At 51.5% G+C, this 20,013-nt stretch overlaps 2 non-coding genes across 2 annotated transcripts; one reads left to right on the forward strand and one right to left on the reverse strand.

Annotated features, from left to right (window-relative positions):
- The first annotated feature begins 4,381 nt into the window (after positions 1-4,381).
- On the forward strand, positions 4,382-4,453 carry TRNAT-CGU. Its single transcript has one exon. It is a non-coding gene; the product is annotated as a tRNA-Thr (tRNA).
- A 13,681-nt stretch (positions 4,454-18,134) lies between these two features.
- LOC115895056 lies at positions 18,135-18,261 on the reverse strand. Its single transcript, XR_004055260.1, has one exon. It is a non-coding gene; the product is annotated as a U6atac minor spliceosomal RNA (small nuclear RNA).
- Between the last annotated feature and the right edge of the window lie 1,752 nt (positions 18,262-20,013).

Below are 20,013 nucleotides of genomic sequence, written 5' to 3' on the forward strand. Positions count from 1 at the left end.
CTCCGTCTCAAAAAAAAAAAAAAAGAATGGAAGCTCCATAAGGGCGGAGATCTGTGCTGCTTAGTTCACTGCTATAGCCCTAGCATTGAGAACAGTATTTGGCATACAGTAGATGTTCCATGATTTGCTGAAAGAATAAATAACTAGGTGCTCTTATGACTACGCTGTATGAAGGTGAGTAAGGGCTTGATTCCTGCCCACTTGGAGCTCTGTGTTTCAGAACCAGCTCCTAGGCCTACCCAGCTGAGAAGTGGACCTGGGTGAACCCACAGTGACCCCACCAAAGGGCAATTACAGTGTGGCCCAGGGTTGATAACGATTCATAGCAACAGGTCAGACAGGAAATAATTCAATAATTATTTTTCTTGTTTTTTTTTTTTGGAAATGGAGTCTTGCTTTGTTGCCCAGGCTAGAGTGTGGTGGCACAGTCTCGGCTCATTGCAACCTCCGCCTCCTGGGTTGAAGCAATTCTCCTGCCTCAGTCTCCCAAGTAGCTGGGACTACAGGTGCATGCCACCACACCTGGCTAATTTTTGTAGTTTTAGTAGAGACAGGGTTTCATCATGTTGGCCAGGCTGTTGGCCAGGCTGGTCTCGAACTCCTGACCTTACAGGTGTCAGTCACTGAGACCAGCGCCATTTTTGTAAAATATACTTTTTTATTTTCAGATGGAGTCTCTCTCTGTTGTCCAGGCTGGAGTGTAATGGCGTGATCTTGGCTCACTGCAACCTCTGCCTCCCGGGTTCAAGCAATTCTTCTGTCTCAGCCTCCCAAGTAGCTGGGATTACAGGTGCATGCTGCCACACCCAGCTAATTTTTTGTATTTCAGTAGAGATGGGGTTTCATCGTGTTGCCTAGGCTGGTCTCGAACTCCTGAACTTGGGCGATCCACCCGCCTTGGCCTCCCAAAGTGCTACAATTACAGGCGTGAGCCACTGCACCCAGCCTTGTAAAACAGACTTTTAAAGAACAGTTTTAGGTTCACAGCAAAACTAAGCAGAAAGCAGAGAGTTCCCCATATATCTATGGCCCCCATATCTCCCTAGTCTCCCCTGCCATCAACATCTTCCACTAAAATGGTACATCTGTTACAACTGATGACCCTGCATTGACACATCATCACCCAAACTACAGTTTACACTAGGGTTCACTCTTGGTGTTGAACGCTCTATGGGATTTTTTTTTATTTTTCCCAGCCCAGAACCCCTCTATGGGTTTTGACAAATATATAATGACACATATCCACCCTTATATCATGCAGAATAGTTTTGCTGCCCTAAAAACCCTCTGTGCCCTATCTACTCATCCTTCCCACCCCTCAACCCCTGGCAACCATTGATATTTTTACTGTCTCCATTGTTTTTTAACATGTCTCCATAGTTTTTTTTAAATGCCTTTTTTAGAATGTCATATAGTATATAGCCTTTTCAGTTTAGCTTGTCTCAGTCTGTTTTGTGTTGCTAAGACAGAATACCGAAGACTAGGTAATTTATAACGCACAGAAATTTATTGGCTCATGGCACTGGAGGCTGGGAAGCCCAAGACGGAGGAGCTGGTATCTGGTGAAGACCTCCTTGCTTCATCAACCCACGGAAGCAGGGCAAAGAGAGGGTGGGAAGGCAAACTTCTTTTATAAGAAAACTACTTGCTCCATAACGAACCCACTCCTTCGGGAATGGCACTAACACATTTATGAGGGTGGTGGCCCCATGACCCAAACACTTCCCACTAGGTGCCATCTCCAAGACCACCACATTGGGGATCAAGTTTCTAACACGTGAACTTTAGGGGACACATTCAAACCATAGCAGTAACATGCATTTTCACTTAGTAATATACATTGAAGGTTCTTCTGTGTTTTTTCATGACTCAGTAATTCATTTCTTCCTTTTTACAGACTTAACTTTTCAGAGCAATTTTAGATTCACAGCAAAACTGAGCACAAAGTACAGAGAGGGCCCACATACTCTCTGCCTTCCCAACTGCAGGGCTTCCCCTGAACAAGTTGTGCACTTGTTATAACTGATGAAAAGATCCACTTTATTTTTTCTTGTGCTGTGTTGGCCAGGCTAGGGTACAGTAGCACAATCATAGCTCACTGCAACCTTGAACTCCTGAACTCAAGTGATCCTCCTGCCTTAGCCTACCAAGTAGCTAGGACTATAGGTGCTATCATGCCTGTCTTGTTTTATTTTTTGTAGAGATGAGGTCTCACTATATTGCCTAGGCTAATTTCTAACTACCAGCCTCAAGTGATCCTCCCACCTTGGCCTCCCAAGAGAAGCCTGGTATTATAGGCATGAGCAACCATACCTAGTCTTTTGCCCATTTTTGAGTTGTTTGTTGTTGTTGAGTGGTAGGAGTCTAAATTTTAATTTGGATAGTGATCCCTTATTAGATATCTGATTTGCAATATTTTCTCCCATCCACAGGTTGCCTTTCATTCTGTTGTTTCCTTTGCTGTGCGGTTTTTATAAAGTCTGATGTAGTCCCATATGTCTATTCTTGCTTTTGCTGTAATACCCCCCAAAAAATTGCCGCATCTAATGTTGCAGGCCGTTCCCCGTTTTCTTTCAGGATTTTTATAGTTACAGGTCTTATGCTTATGTCCTGAATCCATTTTGAGGTAATTTTTGTATATGGTGCTAGGTTACGGTCCAACTTCATTCTTGTGCATGTGGATATCCAGTTTTTCCAGCATCATTAGTTGATGGGTCCAGAGATCCGCCCGCTTTGGCCTACCAAAGTGCTGGAATTACAGGCATGAGCCACCGCGCCCCACTGAGTCCAGAGAGTTTTTAAAAGCCTAAAGAGGAGGCCAGACACGGTGGCTCACGCCTGTAATCCCAGCACTTTGGGAGGCTGAGGCAGGTGGATCACCTGAGGTAAGGAGTTTGAGATCAGCCTGGCCAACATGATGAAACCCCATCTCTACTAAAAATACAAAAAAAAAAAAAAAAAAAAAAAAAAAAGCCGGGAGCGGTGGCAGGCGCCTGTAATCCCAGCTACCTGGGAAGCTGAGGCAGGCAAATTGCTTGTACCTGGGAGGCGGAGGTTGGAGGGAGCCGAGATTGTGCCATTGCATTTGCACTCCAGCCTGGGCAGAGCGAGACTCTATCTCAACAAAAACAAAAACAAAAAATTCTACACACAAATAAGGCTTAATTTGGCAGTGGTAGTGGCAGGGTGGCTGTCCCCAGTGAGCATGAGCCCTGCCTGGGAGAAGGGCTTCTCTTCCCCCACCCATGCACACTCGCCTCTCTCCTGGAACAGATGCTGTAGTCACAGGCCAAACAAGAACAGGGGGGACCTAATTCCCCCCTTTATTTAATTTAAAGAAAATAAAAGGTTTACCAAAAAAGTATACAGCATCCTAATAGGCACTCATGTTCCCAGTCCCTCACCTCTGCCTCTTCCATAGAACAGAAACAAAACAATGCCAATTAAAGTCCCCTTTGTCCCCCATCCCCAGTCCCAGGCTCCCTGCTTTTCCAGTAAATTTTCACGTGTGTTTCTGGGCTCTGCCTATGCTGACAATCAGTCCTTTGAATACGAATGGTTCCTTTTCATCGTGAATTGTGCCGCGGTAGGAGAGACTGTATGATTCCACGAATCGGGTCGCCATGACATCCCTGGGGGCCTCTCCTGGCGTGCCCACCTCGGCTCCTCCGGGGCAAGGTCATCCAGGCTACACAGATGCTCAGAGTCCATCTTGCCAGGGGCTGCAAGGGGAACGACTTGAACCCGGGGAAGGTCGTGCTTCGTGCAGGGCCAGCGAAGGAAGGTCACCTCCCGGCGCCCCAAGCCTGATCCCATGCCCCGGGTTCCCCGCGTCTTCCTCGGAGCGCTGGCCTCGTCCCAGTCCCCGCCCCCGGCCGCGCCGCCCTTCTTCTTGGGCCCTGGTCCCCACCGACCCGGCCCCGGCCGCCCACGGACCCTGTCCGGTACGACAGAAATGACCCGGCCAGGGTCACACACTGCCCGGCCCGGCCCGCTCCGCGGCCGCCGTCTCCGCTTCCGCTTCCGCCTCCACCAAGGCTTCTCTCCTACTCAGGCACGGCTCTGTGCCGTGGCTTTCGACCCCACCGCCTGGCCGCCGCCTGCTCTAGACGCGGGCTGGGCCTCGGGGCGGCGCTCACGGCGGGCGCCGGGCGAGAGAGGAAGGAGGAGGGCCGGGCTCTCTCAAGACGCCGGTTCGGATCCGGCAGGCGGAGGGCGCGCAACTTGGTACTGACTGCGCGGGAGCTGTGCTCGCAGAGTCCGCTCGGGCTTGCGGGGGCGGGGCGGGGCGGGGCGGGGCCGGGGGCGGGGCCGAGGCCGCCGCTCCCAGCCGGTACCACCTCCCCTCCACTGAGAGCTTCCACCGCTTCCTGGGCTGTCAGGCGCGGTGGCCAAGTGGTAAGGCGTCGGTCTCGTAAACCGAAGATCGCGGGTTCGAACCCCGTCCGTGCCTGAAACCCGAGGTTGGGGTTTGGCTGTGGGAAGTCAGTTTTCTCCACTTACGCCGTCCCTTCTACGTGGCATTTTTTCCATTTTCGGATTCTGTTCAGGCGCCCTCCTGTTCCTCTCCTGCCCCGGGGCTCCGCAGTCGACCGGGGCCTGTGCACCTGGGCCTGGAGACTCCAGGGTCCACCTTACAGATGAGCTCGAACCCCGCCACGCCGCAACTCGCCTCGCCACCGGTCCCCGCCACTCCTTTCCGCCAGCCGCATTCCTCAGAGCCGGAGTCGTCTTCACTGATTCGCTGATGGGGACACTGAGGTCCAGGTGGCCTGCGGGGACTCGGGTCACGCCCGATTTGCGTGTGTTATGGCGGGGCAACTTTTCAGAGAGGGTGCTTGAGTTTCCGGAACAGTCGTTTCTGGATTGTTCCTTGGAAGGTGAGTTATGCAGGCCATGCGCACTGCCTGCCTTCCTGTCTACAAAGCAAATCATATTGCTCAACTGGTGGGCGCTTCTCTCCCATTCCTGGTGAACTGACCCTTTGAATCTGCCCCCAACCAGTTATGGCACTCCCCACATCATCTCTAGGATAAACAGTCCGATTTAACATATTAATAACATGACATTGAGCACCTCCTCCCATTCCTGGACCTTCTTTTTGATACACTCCTCTGTCTGTCCTCCTCTTCAGTTGTAACACTCGGTACCAAACATACTACTACAGATAGAGTCTTATGAATGAAACTTTACGTCCTTCACTCTATACCCCATACATCTGTTAATGTAGCCCTCAAAAACCACATTACTTTCCCTGAGGCCTGTTACACAGATGACCATGAGGAGCTTTAGGTGGACTGAATGTCAGCAGAGTCTCAGGTTATCAGAAGAGAAGGTATAGAGCCCAGGCAGCAGAGAAATATTGACCTTTCTCTAAGATCCCAATAAATGGAAGAGACACTCTTGACTTTTGAAGGTAATGCCGAGCTAGGGTGTCAGTGTCATCATGAAAGTGTTATTAAATACAAGTTGAGGCCTTTCCTGACAAGCGCCTTAGCTTAGACAGAGTCCAGATATTCAGGGATAGGAATAGCAAGGTGGAAAGTCCTGCTCTACTGGATATTGCCTTGAATCCTGTCCCTTCAAATTCCTGATGAGAAGGAGCTTCAGGACTGAACATTGGGTTATCTGAAGGAGCTGCAGCAGAGAATTCCACCCCAGCGGAGGGCAGGGGGATGAGCCAAGCCAAAGTCAATATAAGAGAAGTGCAAGGGGCTGGGTGCGGTGGCTCACGCCTGTAATCCCCAGCACTTTGGGAGGCCAAGGCGGATGGATCACTTGAGGTCAGGAGTTTGAGACCAGCCTGGCCAACATGGCGAAACCCTGTCTCTATTTAAAATACAAAAAATTTAGCTGGGCATGGTGGTACATGCCTGTAGTCGCAGCTGCTCAGGAGGCTGAGGTGGGAGAATCGCTTGAGCATGGAGGGTCAAGCTTGCAGTAAGCTGAGATGGTGCAACTGCACTCCAGCCTGAGAGACAATGAGAAACTGTCTCAAAAAAAACAAAAAAGAAAAAAATGTACAAGGTACAGAAGAGGTCAGTGTAAAGATACTGGGGAAACATGGGCTTCCAAAGGTGAAGGACCAGAGGCAGGGGTCAAGTATGGAATCCAGGTCAAGGTTGGTGAGAGGAACTGAAGTGAAGACAAGTCAGATACAAGCACCAGGGTGAGCTTGGGGAATAGAAATCTTGTAATTATCTTGAAGGCCAGCAGTTATATACATGCACCCCCATGGAGCCAGGGGTAGGTCATTGGCTTAAAGAATGAGGACAGAAGTGAAGGCAGGGGCAGAAATGGACACATATGTTGAGTTTACTGCATGACCTCCATTACATCGCTGATACTCTCTAGACTTCAGCTTCCTTAGTTGTAAATTCTACAGTTGAAAGAGCTATGTCCTAAATGCCTCGTGTCCTGAAATTTTAGGTTTCTACCTCAGAGCCTGGACTTTGCGGAAGCAAGGGGATCACAGGCCACCCCACCCATCATAGTAGCCCCTTCTGCAATGGGGCTTGACCATTGCGACCTCCCGATGAGATCTATGTGACCAGGGCTCCTCCATCCAGAGAGTTATAAGCAGTCCTCCCTGATGGGAAGCGCTGGAGCTGCAAAGGCTCCGCCCATGCTGGTTACCCCTGGTAGAGTCCTCCCTTTTGCTCCTCCTTAGTGTCCAGGGCAAAACACAGGGCCTCTGGTACTGCATTTTGAGAGCCACACAGGCAGACATAGTCATTTGTGGGCAGCTAAAACCTCCAGGATATTTTTAAAAACATAGACCAGAATTTGGCAATTCTATATATTATGCCTCATTCTATGAGTTTTAGCTCATTACCAGCCTGGAGAAATATGCTTTTTTTGTGTTTTGTTTTGTTTTGTTTTGAGATGGAGTTTCACTCTTGTCACCCAGGCTGGAGTGCAGTGGCGTGATCTTGGCTCACTGCAACCTCTGCCTCCCAGGTTCAAGCAATTCTTCTGCCTCAGCCTCCTGAGTAGCTGGGATTGATTATAGGCATGTGCCACCACGCCTGGCTAATTTTTGTATGTTTAGTAGAGATGGGGTTTCACCATGTTGGCCAGGCTGGTTTCGAACTCCTGACCTCGTGATCTGCCCATCTCGGCCTCCCAAAGTGCCGGGATTATAGGCGTGAGCCACTGCGCCTGGCCCAAGAAATATGTTTTTAAATCTTTTACTATACAATACAACACAAATTTGAAAACCACACAAATCAAGTGAATGCCTTAATGAATTATAAGGGGAACACCATCCAAGTCAGATAATTTTGCCAGATATCCCAGAAACCCTTTTTATGTGCCCTTCCCAATCATGACAACCCCTCCGCCCCCAGGGCCGTAAGTATCCTTAACCCTCTAATCACTTCCTTGCATTTTAGTTTATCACCTAATTGAGCATTGCAGCATCTTTATATGCCATAGTTTAACTGCTCATTTAAAAAAATGGATAGAAGCTTTTTTTCAACCAGGCGGTATCCTTCCTTCCCTTTTATTTCCTTGCAGTGTGTCTGTTGAGGATCCTGGGCCACTGGACCTGGAGGGTTTCCCACAGTCTAGATTTTGCTTACTGCAAACTCTTGGTGCAACCCAGTAAGCTCCTCAGTTCTCAGTACTTTCTGCAAATTGGCAGCTAGAGGCAGATGCTGGATCGGAGTCAGGTTGGATGCCTGTGGCAAGACTGTGGTATTATGAGAAGGCTCTGATTCCCCCAGGTAAGGAGTCACTCATTTTCTTGTCTGGGACCCCTCTGTGTGTCTGGCACCACACTGGGAAGCCCCTTAGGACTTGCATGGTGTCTCACTCATGTCTGTGTTTCCAGCAGCTGGAACAGAGACAGAGCCCTGGCACAAGGAAGGTCCCGGCCTGAAGGGCTAGGGAAGACTTCCCTGAGGAGGTGACATTGTGTCTGGGCTCTGTAGGATGAATAGGAACTCAACAGAGCACAACCAGCTCTTGGGTATCTCTGCCCTCATTCAGTCATCTTTGACACTCAAATATCATGATCTAGGTTGCATCTCAGCAGGGGTTCTTTTCTTTCCCCTGTGGCCCCTCTAACCTGCAGGTAAAATTGATTTTTGAATTAAGAAACAAATTCTCACTCCCTGTAGATGGTTTTATTAGCAAACCCTAAGGGTCTAACCCCATACTTGGGGACAGAAGTTACCAATTTGGAATCATACACTGATAGGAATGAAACCAGCCAACCCTCTCATTTCACACTGCAGAAACAGGCAAAAAGAAGGAAAGTGATTTGTTCTGGGTCACCCAGAAAGCTCTGCCTTTATCATAGAGATTATGCTCAAATGCACGAGCTCAAATCTTCTTGGAAAAGTCATCTTCATTATTAACTTGACATGCACCCAGGAGATGGTCTATCTCTTTGCCAGCCTGTAGGCCAAACTGGCACCTCACTTGTCAAACACTCATACCTGATCAATAGGAACAGCAGATGATGACCAAAATCATTATACTTGATTACAATATTAAGGTTTTAGGAGCAAGAGAGGGACAGAGATATACACTGTTAAAGGTTGGATTCCCCAGAAGGCAGACCCCTAGACAGAGTTTAATGTGCAGAATGCTTATTCCACCTGGGGAAAGGTGGGAAGCAGGTGTGAAATGAGGGAGAGCCCCCTTCCCCCACCACTCACTGGATGTGGGCTGTCCAGAAACCTTAGACTAGGCGGCTCTGATGGCAGAAGGCAGTCTGTTGATAGCACTCCAAGCAGCTGGGACAAATCCTTTCTTGAAGGGGTGACATGGCACAGTGGCCATCACACACACAGTGGGAACTTAAAGACAAGAATCAGTTCAGTCACAGAAGGTGAGGGCAAAGATAAAGCTCATAGGCCAAAGACTTAACTTCTGGATCAAGGGCTCTAATATTTTCCAGACGTGTGCTTTGGCTACTGAAAGCATTTCAGAGAACCCTGAGTAAGAGGGCTGGGACCTGGGGCCAGTAGGGATCATTGTGTGACCTCACTTCCCAGGAGCCTTAGATCACCTGCCTCCTCCCCAGACCCCATCATCCAGGAAAACTGAATTCAGCTGAAAGCACAGCCATGGCATTGCTGAAATATGACAACACCTGGAAAGAATGGATTCCTTTCTGGGGAATTTACCCCTCTGCTGCTGCTTGAGGGCAAGCCTCCTATCTTCCCTTCCCTTGGTAGATAAAGAGGCTCTTCATTTGTTGGCTGAATGAATGAAGGTCAGAAAAAGAAAACTCAACTTCTCTTCCTCCAGTAATGGAACAATCAAGCTGGGAGAAATCACAGAGATAAAAATCACGTCCCGGCCGGGCGCGGTGGCTCAAGCCTGTAATCCCAGCACTTTGGGAGGCCGAGACGGGCGGATCACAAGGTCAGGAGATCGAGACCATCCTGGCTAACACGGTGAAACCCCGTCTCTACTAAAAAATACAAAAAACTAGCCGGGCGACGTGGCGGGCGCCTGTAGTCCCAGCTACTCGGGAGGCTGAGGCAGGAGAATGGCGTAAACCCAGGAGGCGGAGCTTGCAGTGAGCTGAGATCCGGCCACTGCACTCCAGCCTGGGCGGCAGAGCGAGACTCCGTCTCTGAAAAAAAAAAAAAAAAAAAAAAAAAAAAAAAAAAAAAAAAAAAAAAAAAAAATCACGTCCCAATTTTGTCGACGAGGAAACTGAACTTCAGAGGCAGGAAATAACTCTTTGAAGGTTGCAGAGAAGGTGAGGAATGGAAACAGGCCATAAGCAGTGACAAGCCTGGTAATGCCAGAGTGGTTTTTCTGCAGTAAAGATTTCCCTTCCTGTTTGCCTTTCCCCTGGGTTCTGGGGCTCTCCCTTGGTCCAGACCATTTGAGCCGAGAGAAACAAAACCCAGGTGCATTGCCATCTAAGCAGAATATGCTGAGAAAATCAACCTCACAAATTCCATAGTCATCTACAAAGTACTTCAGGTTATCACCAGCCCCTTTCTCCCTCTGGTCCCAGGATGCCTATGTCTTCTCTCAGATCTCTTTCTGGGCTGGGTGCAGTGGCTCACACCTGTAATCCCAGCACTTAGGGAGACCAAGGCGGGCGGATCACCTGAGGTCAGGTTTCACTAACATGGTGAAACCCTATATCTACCAAAAATACAAAAATTAGCCGGGCATGGTGGTGGGTGCCTGTAATCCCAGCTACTAGGGAGCCTGAGGCAGGAGAATTGCTTGAAACTGGGAGGCAGAGGTTACAGTGAGCCGAGATTGCGCCACTGCACTCCAGTCTGGGCAACACAGTGAGACTGTCTCAAATAAATGAATGAATAAAAATAACTGAGAGATGTTAATACCATCATCATGATATATGTTCTTGAAGGCAGTAGTTCTGAAATAGCAGGAGGTAACCCTGTTAAGTGAAATCAATTTAACAGGTTGTAAACAGCATTTTAAAAATGAAATGGTAACGCAGAATATATATTTGAGTGTATAAGAATTGTTTCATAAAACATTTGTTTTACATATGTACCTAGATACATACACATATATACATACACACACACACAGATATTTCCTATCATGGGCATGACTGAGTTTGAAAGCTAGTTCTAAGGCAACATTTCTCTAAAGATGATTGAAAGGAGTGTGTTTCTTTTCTTTTCCTTTTCTTTTTTTTTTGAGATGGGGTCTCACTCTGTTGCTGAAGCTAGGGTGCAGTGGCATGATCACAGCTCACTGTAGCCTCAACCTCCTGAGATCAAGCGATCCTCCCACCTCAGCCTCCCAAGAAGCTGAGACTACAGGTGCATGGCACCACCCTTAGCTAATTTTTCTGTTTTTTTTTTTTTTTTTTTTTTTTTTTTAGAGACAGAGTTTCGTCAGGTTGCCTAGACTGGTCTTCAACTCTGGAGCTCAAGCAATCTGCCTGTCTCGGCCTCCCAAAGTGCTTGTGGCTTACAAGCTTGAGCCATTGCGCCCGGTCTATTTTTCTAACTTTAGTAATTTGCATAGCACTGCCACTATTGCTGCCATATCAGAATACTACCTATAACATTATTTACTAAATTATTGTCTTTGAGTTGGCTCACTTTAACCATTTTAGCCTCATTGTAATAGCAATATTCAGAAAATTTACATTTAATACTACATATTACATTTTTTCCCATCTAAAACCATCTCTCATATGAGCACCACCTTTTGGGAAACGCTGACGCAAGGAGTGTCACATGCAAAAGCCCTTTCCAGAAGTCAAGCTGGGAGCCAGAAAAGCTGTGTGACGTTGGAATGTTGGGTGAGCCCCCTGTCCTCTGCCCCCGGGGTCCTTCTCTGCCCCCGGAGGCAGGCCCAGTCCTGCTGCTGGGTGTCCCAAGTTCTTGTGGTTGACCTTCCCACAGTGGCCACCTCAAGAAGAAAAGAGCAGGCCCTATCTGCCTGTGGACTGGATCTTCCTTGGGATGTTCCCGCCAGTGGAAAAGGCCAGGCCCTGGTATCTGCCTTTCTGTAGCGAGCTGCGTCCTGCTGCTGCCCCAAGATGGAAGAATTTCCTTTCTTGTCCAGCTTTGATTCCATTGATGGGATTAGGCACCCCCCATGGCCGTGTCCTTTGATGTGGTCAGGGGGTAGCAGGGAGATTTCAGGCCCAGGGAGCAAATCTTAATCTTCTTCGAGCTTCTCTGGGATCAGCACCGGGGTAAACCCATTACAACCCTGCCCTTTCATCCCCCCAGGACACCGGCTCCTCCCGGCTCCTGAGTCTTAGAGATCCTAAGGGTTTGTCAGATTTGGAGCGAGCAATAAAAGGGGAAGAGAAAGCAGAGCACTAACTCCAGACCCCCCCCAGCACTGGCTGCATCTCCAGCAATGTCAGGGCATCTTCTTTCTTCCCTTCTAATCCCGCGCTCCCACAAAATGGCGATTACAGAGGCCTGGGGCCAGCGCTCTCCAGGCCCCAGCACCGGGTGTCTCTGCTGGCGCTCCGCCGCCATCCCTCCCCCACTGCGCACTCCCGGGAGCACCAGCTTCTGGACATGTCCCACCCAGGGATCCCGATGTGGGGACAGGGGGAGCAGATATACCCCTCAACCCTTACCAAAGTGAGGTTTAGAGACAGGGTCTCGCTCTGTCATGCAGGCTGGAGTGCAGTGGTGCTATCATAACTCACTGTAGACTCGAACTCCTGGGCTTCAGTGATCTTCCCACCTCAGGTGTGTGCCACCACGCCCAGCTACTTTTTTTTTTTTTTTTTTTAACTTTGTGTAGAGACAGAGTCTCACTATGTTCCCAGGCTGGTCTCAGACTCCTGGGCTCGAGCAATCCTCCTGCCTTGCCTCCTAAAGTGCTGGGATTACAGGTGTGCGCCGCCGTGCCCAGTCTCACAGTGAGGTTTGAAGGCAGGGTTGGTGAGGCCAGGAAAGAGAAGGCAGGTACATAGCTAATATCTATGTCGGGATACAGATATGTCACGTTATTTTCTTTAAATGGTTCCAAATCTCGACCTGAAGAGGTTGGGAAACTCAACCTCAGTGGTTATTTGGGCTCCCCCATCACTCACGGTCCCTGGAATCCTGGCCATCTTGAGGCTGGGGATCTTGGTAGAGGCCTGGTCCAGGTCCCAGAGGAGACACGCAGTTACTCTCCCACATCCTGGCGTCTCCGGAGAGAGAGTGGGGCAGCAGGTCTCCACCAAGGGGATTCCACTGAACTCCCACCCCTCGCTAATCTTGCGACAGCTCTCCCTCAGCCTCGAAGCTTTTCTGTCCCACTCCTTTTCCACAGTCCCCCTAAGGGAACTCAGCTTTTCAAACAGCACAGCCAGGAAGAGAGGTTGTCTGCAGGCCGCTGGAACTGGGACTTGAAAGCACGAAATTTTAACATCTCAACAAAGCATGCTGCCGGGTACTATGTTTGGCGCTTTAATATATAATCTTTGCCACCATAAGCCCTGCCAGAAGTGCCCGGGGGCTCCAGGTTCCAGATGGGGAAGTTGAGGCCGGCGGCAGGCGCGCTCCACCGGGCGCGGGGCGCGGCCCAGGAGTGGAGCGGCCGGCAGGGGGCTCTCCGCGCCGGTCTCGGCGGGAGGAAGCGCTGGCAGCTGCTCGGACGGGTCAAAGGAGGAAAAGGGAAAATTACTGGGCTCGGAGGCGGGAAGGACTGCGTGACTGGGAGGAAGGCACTCGAGACTGTCGAGTCGGGCCGCCGGCGTCGGGACCCCATCCCCGGGGCAGGGCGGGCCACCCGGGACCTGGAAGCCCGGGCCGCCCCCCACCGCCGTCAGGGTCTCTCTCCGCCAGTGCCGCAGGCTGGAGCGGGCGTCGCGGCCGGGGGCGGTGCCGCCTAGGGGCGGGCGGAGGGCGGGCCGGGGCGGGGCGCCGTCCGCTCGGCTCCGGGAGGCGGTGCGGGCGGGCGCTGGCCGCGTCCGCTCGCCGGGAGCCGCGGGGCGCGCAGCCTTCCTGATGTGTCACCAGCACGTGGAGCCAGGTCGGGCCGCGGCGAGCAAGCGGACCCCCCCCAACTTTCGAGGGGTCTCGTCATCCCGCTCCTCTCCCGGCTTCGCCTGGCTCGCTCTCCCAGCGGAGGGGGCAGCGGCGGCCCCCAGGTCCTGGGCAGGTCGAGCGAGGCCACGGCCCCCGGCCAGGAGCGCGAAGGGCTCTCGGAACGTCGGGGCGCGGGCCCCGGCTGGCGGCTACGGCCCCAGTGTCCAGGCGGCGGCGAGGGCTCGGCCGTGCGGGAGGGCGCGGCCTGCGGCGAGAGGTTGGCACCGGCCCCCGCCCCGCGCCCCTCGCCCCTCGCCCGCCGAGCTGAGCCTAGGTAACCGAGGCGGAGCGGAGCTGGGCCTTGCGGGCGCGGCGTGGGAGCGTGGCGAAGTTTCTCGGCGCGTAACTCTTGCGCCCCACTCGGGAATGGGGTTGTGGTGGGGAGGCTTTGGTCCCCGCACCTCCCCCTCCCCCAGCGCTGTCCCTCGGCCTGCACCGAGGCGGCCCGGGGGAGGCCCGGAGGCCGCCGAGCGCGCCAAGCTGGGTTTGGAGCCCGCGACCCGAGGTCGGACGGGGCGGTGGACTTTCCCGGGGGATGCCGCCTGAGGGACACCCAGAGCTTCGGCTGAGCGGCGCGCGGTGCACAGAGCCGGCGGCCGGACCCAGCCCCGGGAAGCCCGTCGGGGACGCGCTGCACCCCGAACTCCGAGACGGATGGGAGCTGAGGGCTGGGTCTTTGCGGGCGAGATGAGGGTGTCGGATCAACTGGCCTACAAAGTCCCAGTCCTCGGCCCCCGGGACCAGCGTCTTCTCCACGGTCCTCGCCCCAGGCCAGCTTCCTCCCGGGCTCGCCTGCGCTCCGGCCGGGCTGCCTCTCAGGTCCACGCTGGAGAAGGAGTGGCGAGGTGCGCTCGACACCGGCTGCGTGCGGGGATTCGGGAAATCCCCGCACTTCGCTGGAGAAATAGCTACGCTCTCGGAAGTGTGAGTCGGTCACTGCTTGCGGGTCCGTACCCTCTGGGCAGACGTGGGCCCTGCCCCGGCGACCTGGGTTGAGTGGACAGACGGGACCCAGCTTACCCATGGGCCAAGCCCTGCCACTTACCGAGGCCTGCCCTGTTGCGCTTTCCAGGGCGGCAACCTTGAGCTTGGGGGTGGGGAGAACCGGGCCTGACTTCCAGAATTGCCCGTGGGGAGGTGGGAAGCCGAGGTTTGGCCCGGTGGTGCTGGAAGCCCCTGTCCCTCTCCCAAACACCATTTCTTTAAAGATGGATTTTTGTGGATGTGTTACCAATGGCCAGTTTTTTGTTCTCTGACAGATGCAACATAATGTGGACCCACGCCAGTCCTCTTAAAGTTTTATGCTGGAATTCCTTAAAGTCTCCCTTAAAGTCTCTTATCTATAGGAAGTCTATAGTAGTGCGTTTGCTTCTACTCCCGGAAAAGAAAAAACCCACCAACCCCTGAAACCTCGGGTTTGCCTGGTGTTGGAACTTTGGTTATTTGTACTTTTGTTTGTGTTGTGTTTTTTGGCTCTTGGCCGTGGGGGCCGTGGAAAAACATTTGGGGACATGCAGTGAGGTGACTTGAACTGTGTGAAGAACTGGTTGACAAAATAGGGAACGTCTGGTCCCTGTCTTACTGGGCTTTGGAAAACAGGAGAGGTTTTTAGGAGCTGGGAGGAGGGAGGGTGAGAGGGAGGAACCGTCACGGCCAGGTTGGCCCACCCCTTGCCAGGTCGTGCAAAAACCTTTCCAAGAGGCATTTTCCCACAGGCTCCCTGCCTCTGCAGGCCACGTGTAGAGTAGTCCTTTGCAGGCGTCCTGCCCATGCTGCTGTCCCTGTTTTGGGGGCACGTGGGAGCCAACACGGGAACCAGGTGTGTGGTGGGCAGTCAGGTGTGCTTTGGGGTCACGGAGGCAGGTTTGGGCCTGGGAGCCCACGAAGGGACATACCCAGTCCTGCAGTTGGCCTGACTTTTGTCCATGTTAGCTTTGTCCTGGAGGCTTAGCCAGTAGAAGGTGCAGATGTCAGAATTGTGAGAGAGGCCGGGCGCGGTGGCTCAAGCCTGTAATCCCAGCACTTTGGGAGGCCGAGACGGGCGGATCACGAAGTCAGGAGATCGAGACCATCCTGGCTAACATGGTGAAACCCCGTCTCTACTAAAAAATACAAAAAACTAGCCGGACGAGGTGGCGGGCGCCTGTAGTCCCAGCTACTCGGAGGCTGAGGCAGGAGAATGGCGTAAACCCGGGAGCCGGAACTGGTGGGAGCTTCAACTGGAGACCTCGCCCCTAATTAAGAAAAATGCTCTTTGGAGCGCTGAATCAGCTTGGGAAAACAAAGTTCTCCCTTTGAACCAATGCCTCTCCCAGCCCTGGGGATCAGTGTCTAAAAGTAAATGAAGTGGAAATCTCCAGAATATTGCGTGGTCATAAAACATCCCAGAAGTGGGCTGGAGCAATGAGATGCCGAAAAGCAGGCCAGGCTGGCTGCCCTGCACCCACCCTGGAGGGGACAGGCTGGAGAAGGTGGACTCTCAGGGCTGGTAATGAGACCTCAGAAGCACTGTGGCACCCCTGGCAGTTTCCCTCAGGCTGTGCCCCATTCTTTCTGGGTCTGGCCAGGGCTTTAGAGATTTTTAGGAAATGACTTGGTGCTTCGTTTCTTTGGGGGAAGTGAGTGATTAGGTTTTTCCTTCTTGGGTTTTTTTCCTTTGCAAAATGTGATTGAATCAGCTATGCAGTGGGCTGGGCTAGCCTGGCCTCCTGCAACTGATTTATGCTTCCGTGTAGGCCGTTGTATTGAGGAATTGTGTTGTAGTGGAGAGCTTTTTGATTTTGCTCTCTCGAATTCATAGTTTCCTGGAGCAGAGTCCTCCTTCCTGGCTCCTATCCCCATTCCCAGTCTATCCTTCAAAGATGGGTACCTCAGGGTTTCAAGGGGAAGTAGCTGGAACATAGACTGATTTACCCTGGAGCCTTCGTCAGGAAGCAGCTAAATGCAAGGTAGAAAGCTGGTAGGATAGGGAGGGTTTTAGCTAGACCCCCAGGGAGACCGATGGGAGACTCCTAAAAATCCAGCTGGATTCCTGGTCCTGCCTACTGGGAAGAAACTTGCATTCCCTCAACTCTTAGGTAAATTGCAGCCTGGTGAATAGTTAACCTTGCCTTGTTAGCTTTTTTTTTTTTTTTTTTAAAGAAAAAGAAAAATCCCAACCTATGAAAGATTAAAGATCAGTTTTTGTCCAGCAGGATTGGAATGACAAAGGAGGTATTGGGAGAAGCCAGTCCTCTCATCTGCACTCCTAGCAACTCTGGAAATTCTGAACCTTAGAAGAAATCCCTCCAGGGTTTTGTTGGTGGCCATCCCTGCCGAGCCCCTGGCTGCTTCCCTGGGTTTCCTTTGGTCCCTCTTTGCCCAAAGCTGAGCTGTCTGAATGGTGAGGATTCTCTCCTCCACTTTGTCTAGCAACAGCTTGGCCCTTGATACTGCAGGAGGAGTTAATTCTGCTGCTGGGCCAGTCTACAGCCCTCTGCGCGGGCTGGTAAATATTTGGCCAGTCTCAGTTCTTTTTACACAAAAGAACAGCGCTCCTAATCTGTGACAAGTCCCTGAAAGAGAGTTGTCTCAGAAGCAAGGGATCATTTTGGTTTCCGTGAAGGGTTTTGTTCTCGAAGCAGACCAGTCTGAAGGCCATGGAGGCACACTTTGCGTCCAGATGTATTTGGGTTCCAACTGCGGCTCACCAGCTATATGGCTTTGGCCCAGTGACTTCTCTGTGCCCCAGTTTCTTTCCTTGTGAGATGAGGGTTATGATACCTACCCAGTAAGTGTGTGGCGAAGCTTACGAAAGATGTATGTCAGGGTGTCTGGCACAAACTAGTAGATCTCCGACTGGTAGTCTTCGTCCCCTGGCTCTTTTTTTTAAATAAAATTTTTCAAATTATTATTTTCTTTCTTTTTCTCCTTCCCTCCCTCCCTCCCTTCCTTCCTTCCTTCCTTCCGTCCGTCCTTTTTCTCGACGTAGTCTTACTCTATTGCCCAGGTTGGAGTGCAGTGACATAATCTCAGCTCACTGCAGTCTCCGCCTCCCAGGTTCAAGCAATTCTCCTGCCTCAGCCTCCCGATTAGCTGTGATTACAGGCACCCGCCACCACACCCGGCTAATATTTGTATTTTTAGTAGAGATGGAGTTTCGCCATGTTGGCCAGGCTGGTCTCGAACTCCTGAACTCAAATGATCTGCCCGCCTCAGCCTCCCAAAGTGCTGGGGTTATAGGTGTGAGCCACCACGCTCGGCCTGTTTATTTTTCTTTTCTTTTCTTTTCTTTTTTTTCTTTTCTTTTCTTTTCCTTTCTTTCCTTTTCTTTTCTTTTTCTTTCTTTTCTTTTTTTTTGAGACAGATTCTCAGTCTGTTATCCAGGTGGAGTGCAGTGGTATGGTCTCTGCTCACTGAAATCTCTGCCTCCTGGGTTCAAGTGATTCTCCTGCCTCAGTGGGATTACAGGCATGCACCACCATGCCCTGCTAATTTTTTGCATTTTTAGTAGAGACGGGGTTTTACCATGTTGCCAGGCTGGTCTTGAACTCTTGGCCTCAAGTGATCCCCTCACCTTGACCTCCCAAAGTACTGTGATTACAGACGTGAAATACCACACCCTGTCTTAAATTATTATTTTAAGTTAAAAAAAAAAAGATGTTTAGATGCCATGATGTAGGTGGCAGTGCCTTAACTGTATGTGTGTTGTCAGGCCCAAGGGCCTCTTCCATCCTTGTCAAGGGGAGTGCTAACCTTCTCTCTTTTCATACAACCCGGCTCTCTTATTTTGAATCTGTATGTATATACATGTTGGTTGAAACTGGTGCAGAGTGATTGAGACTCGGGCTTGTGGGTCTGGTAGGTTCAAGGACTAACTGCATCGCTTGGGAGCATGGGGCCTCGGGCAAGTTACTTAATCCACTGGGAATAGGAGCATTGTAATCACGAGATGGGGATACTGTCTGGGATTCCCATCTCCTATCTGAGTCTCAGTCTTCTCAGTTTCTGTGGTCTGACAACTATGTGCTAGGGACTGGGCCAGGCAGATGCTGGGGTGTCCGTTAGTAAGATGGGCACAGTCCCTCGCCGCCTGCTCTGATTTTTGCCCCAGCTCTGAGAGCAGATTAATGGTATTATAAGTCCTCATTGTATGGTTGGAGTCGCGACTCAGAGGGGAAGAGACCCTCCCAGAATCTCCCAGCTTGCCTCGGTACCACAGGAGCAGGGCCCCCGGCCTTCCGGGTACAGCCTCCCAGGTTGGAAGCTGGCAAGCTGGGGCTGTAGAACAGGAGGTGGCTGGGCCTGGATTCGCTGGCACCGAGTCCTTAAAGAAACCCTGGGTAGCAGATGTGGCTGCCTTGCACATCTGCTCAGCAGTGCATCACTCCTAAAGGCCCAAAGACTCGTCCGGTCCTGACACTGAGCATGTTTCAGAAAAGGTCCCAGGGAAGACATTTGAATTGCCACAGCTGCTCAAGGCTTGCTCCCTCACTCATGCCATGGGCAAGCTAAACATCCTCTAGTAGGACCAGTCAAGCAGGGGACAAAATGGAAGGGGGGTGAGGGGGACGAGAAAAGAATTTGATATTCCAAAAAATGCTGCCGAGTAATCATTGTGGGGGGGGGGGGGGAATCAGAATTTCTTGGGATTTAGACTTTTTCATGGCTCAGTGGTGTTTTTCTTTAGAATTTGGGACTGGAGGTAGGGATAGACCATAATCTTTTCAATGCTCAAGAGCCTTCAGCAGGCCTCACCGGCTCTGGGCAGGGGGCAGGGCTTACAGGACCCAGAGCAGGTGACATCTTACCCACTGTGGGTGCTTCCTCCCTCCTCCCTTTGGCACGGTCTGAGGAATTTTGAAATCACCTCATAGCCAGATTCCTTGCATTTGCTGCCCAGGAGAACTGAGCAGGGAGGTGCCATGTGGAAAGCCCCGCCGCCTGATTTTCCTCTGAGCTTGTCACTGCAGCCTGAGAGCCCCCTTCTCTGTCAAGTGGGTGACTGGACTGAATACACCAGACCCCCCTTGGCATTCTTCTAAGATCCTGAGGAGGAGGAGCCGAGGAGGGCACGGGGTGGAGCCTGGGGCTGTGGTTTGGAGGGTGGGAGGGCTGGGTGAGGGATTCGGAGATTGCAGCTGGGAAATTTGGATCGGCCTGTGAAGACTTTGTGGTTCATTCTCATGAAACTCGCTTCCTCTCACTGGATTTCTGCCCTGGGGGATGTGGGGTTCAAGTGAAAACACTGGGTTTTCCTTCTTGGTGACTGAGGCTTAAATTCTGGTCTCCCAGGCAAACATTTAAGAAATAACTCTCTTTTCCCTCCTTGTCCATTGTAAAACAAACCCCCTTTTTCCCCCATGTCTCCCACCCCCCTGAAAAGAATTAGATTGCATTGCTGCTTACTAGCTGGTAGCACCTGGCTTTCCAGCAGGCTGGTTGAAAACAGAAAATGCTTCTCTGCTTAAGACAGGGAAAGGGTGTGGGCTTTGGCATCAGAAACCTGGCTCTCCTGTAGACTAGCTGG

The sequence above is a fragment of the Rhinopithecus roxellana genome, chromosome 19, assembly GCF_007565055.1.
Source record: "Rhinopithecus roxellana isolate Shanxi Qingling chromosome 19, ASM756505v1, whole genome shotgun sequence".
Classification (NCBI taxonomy): Eukaryota; Metazoa; Chordata; class Mammalia; order Primates; family Cercopithecidae; genus Rhinopithecus; species Rhinopithecus roxellana.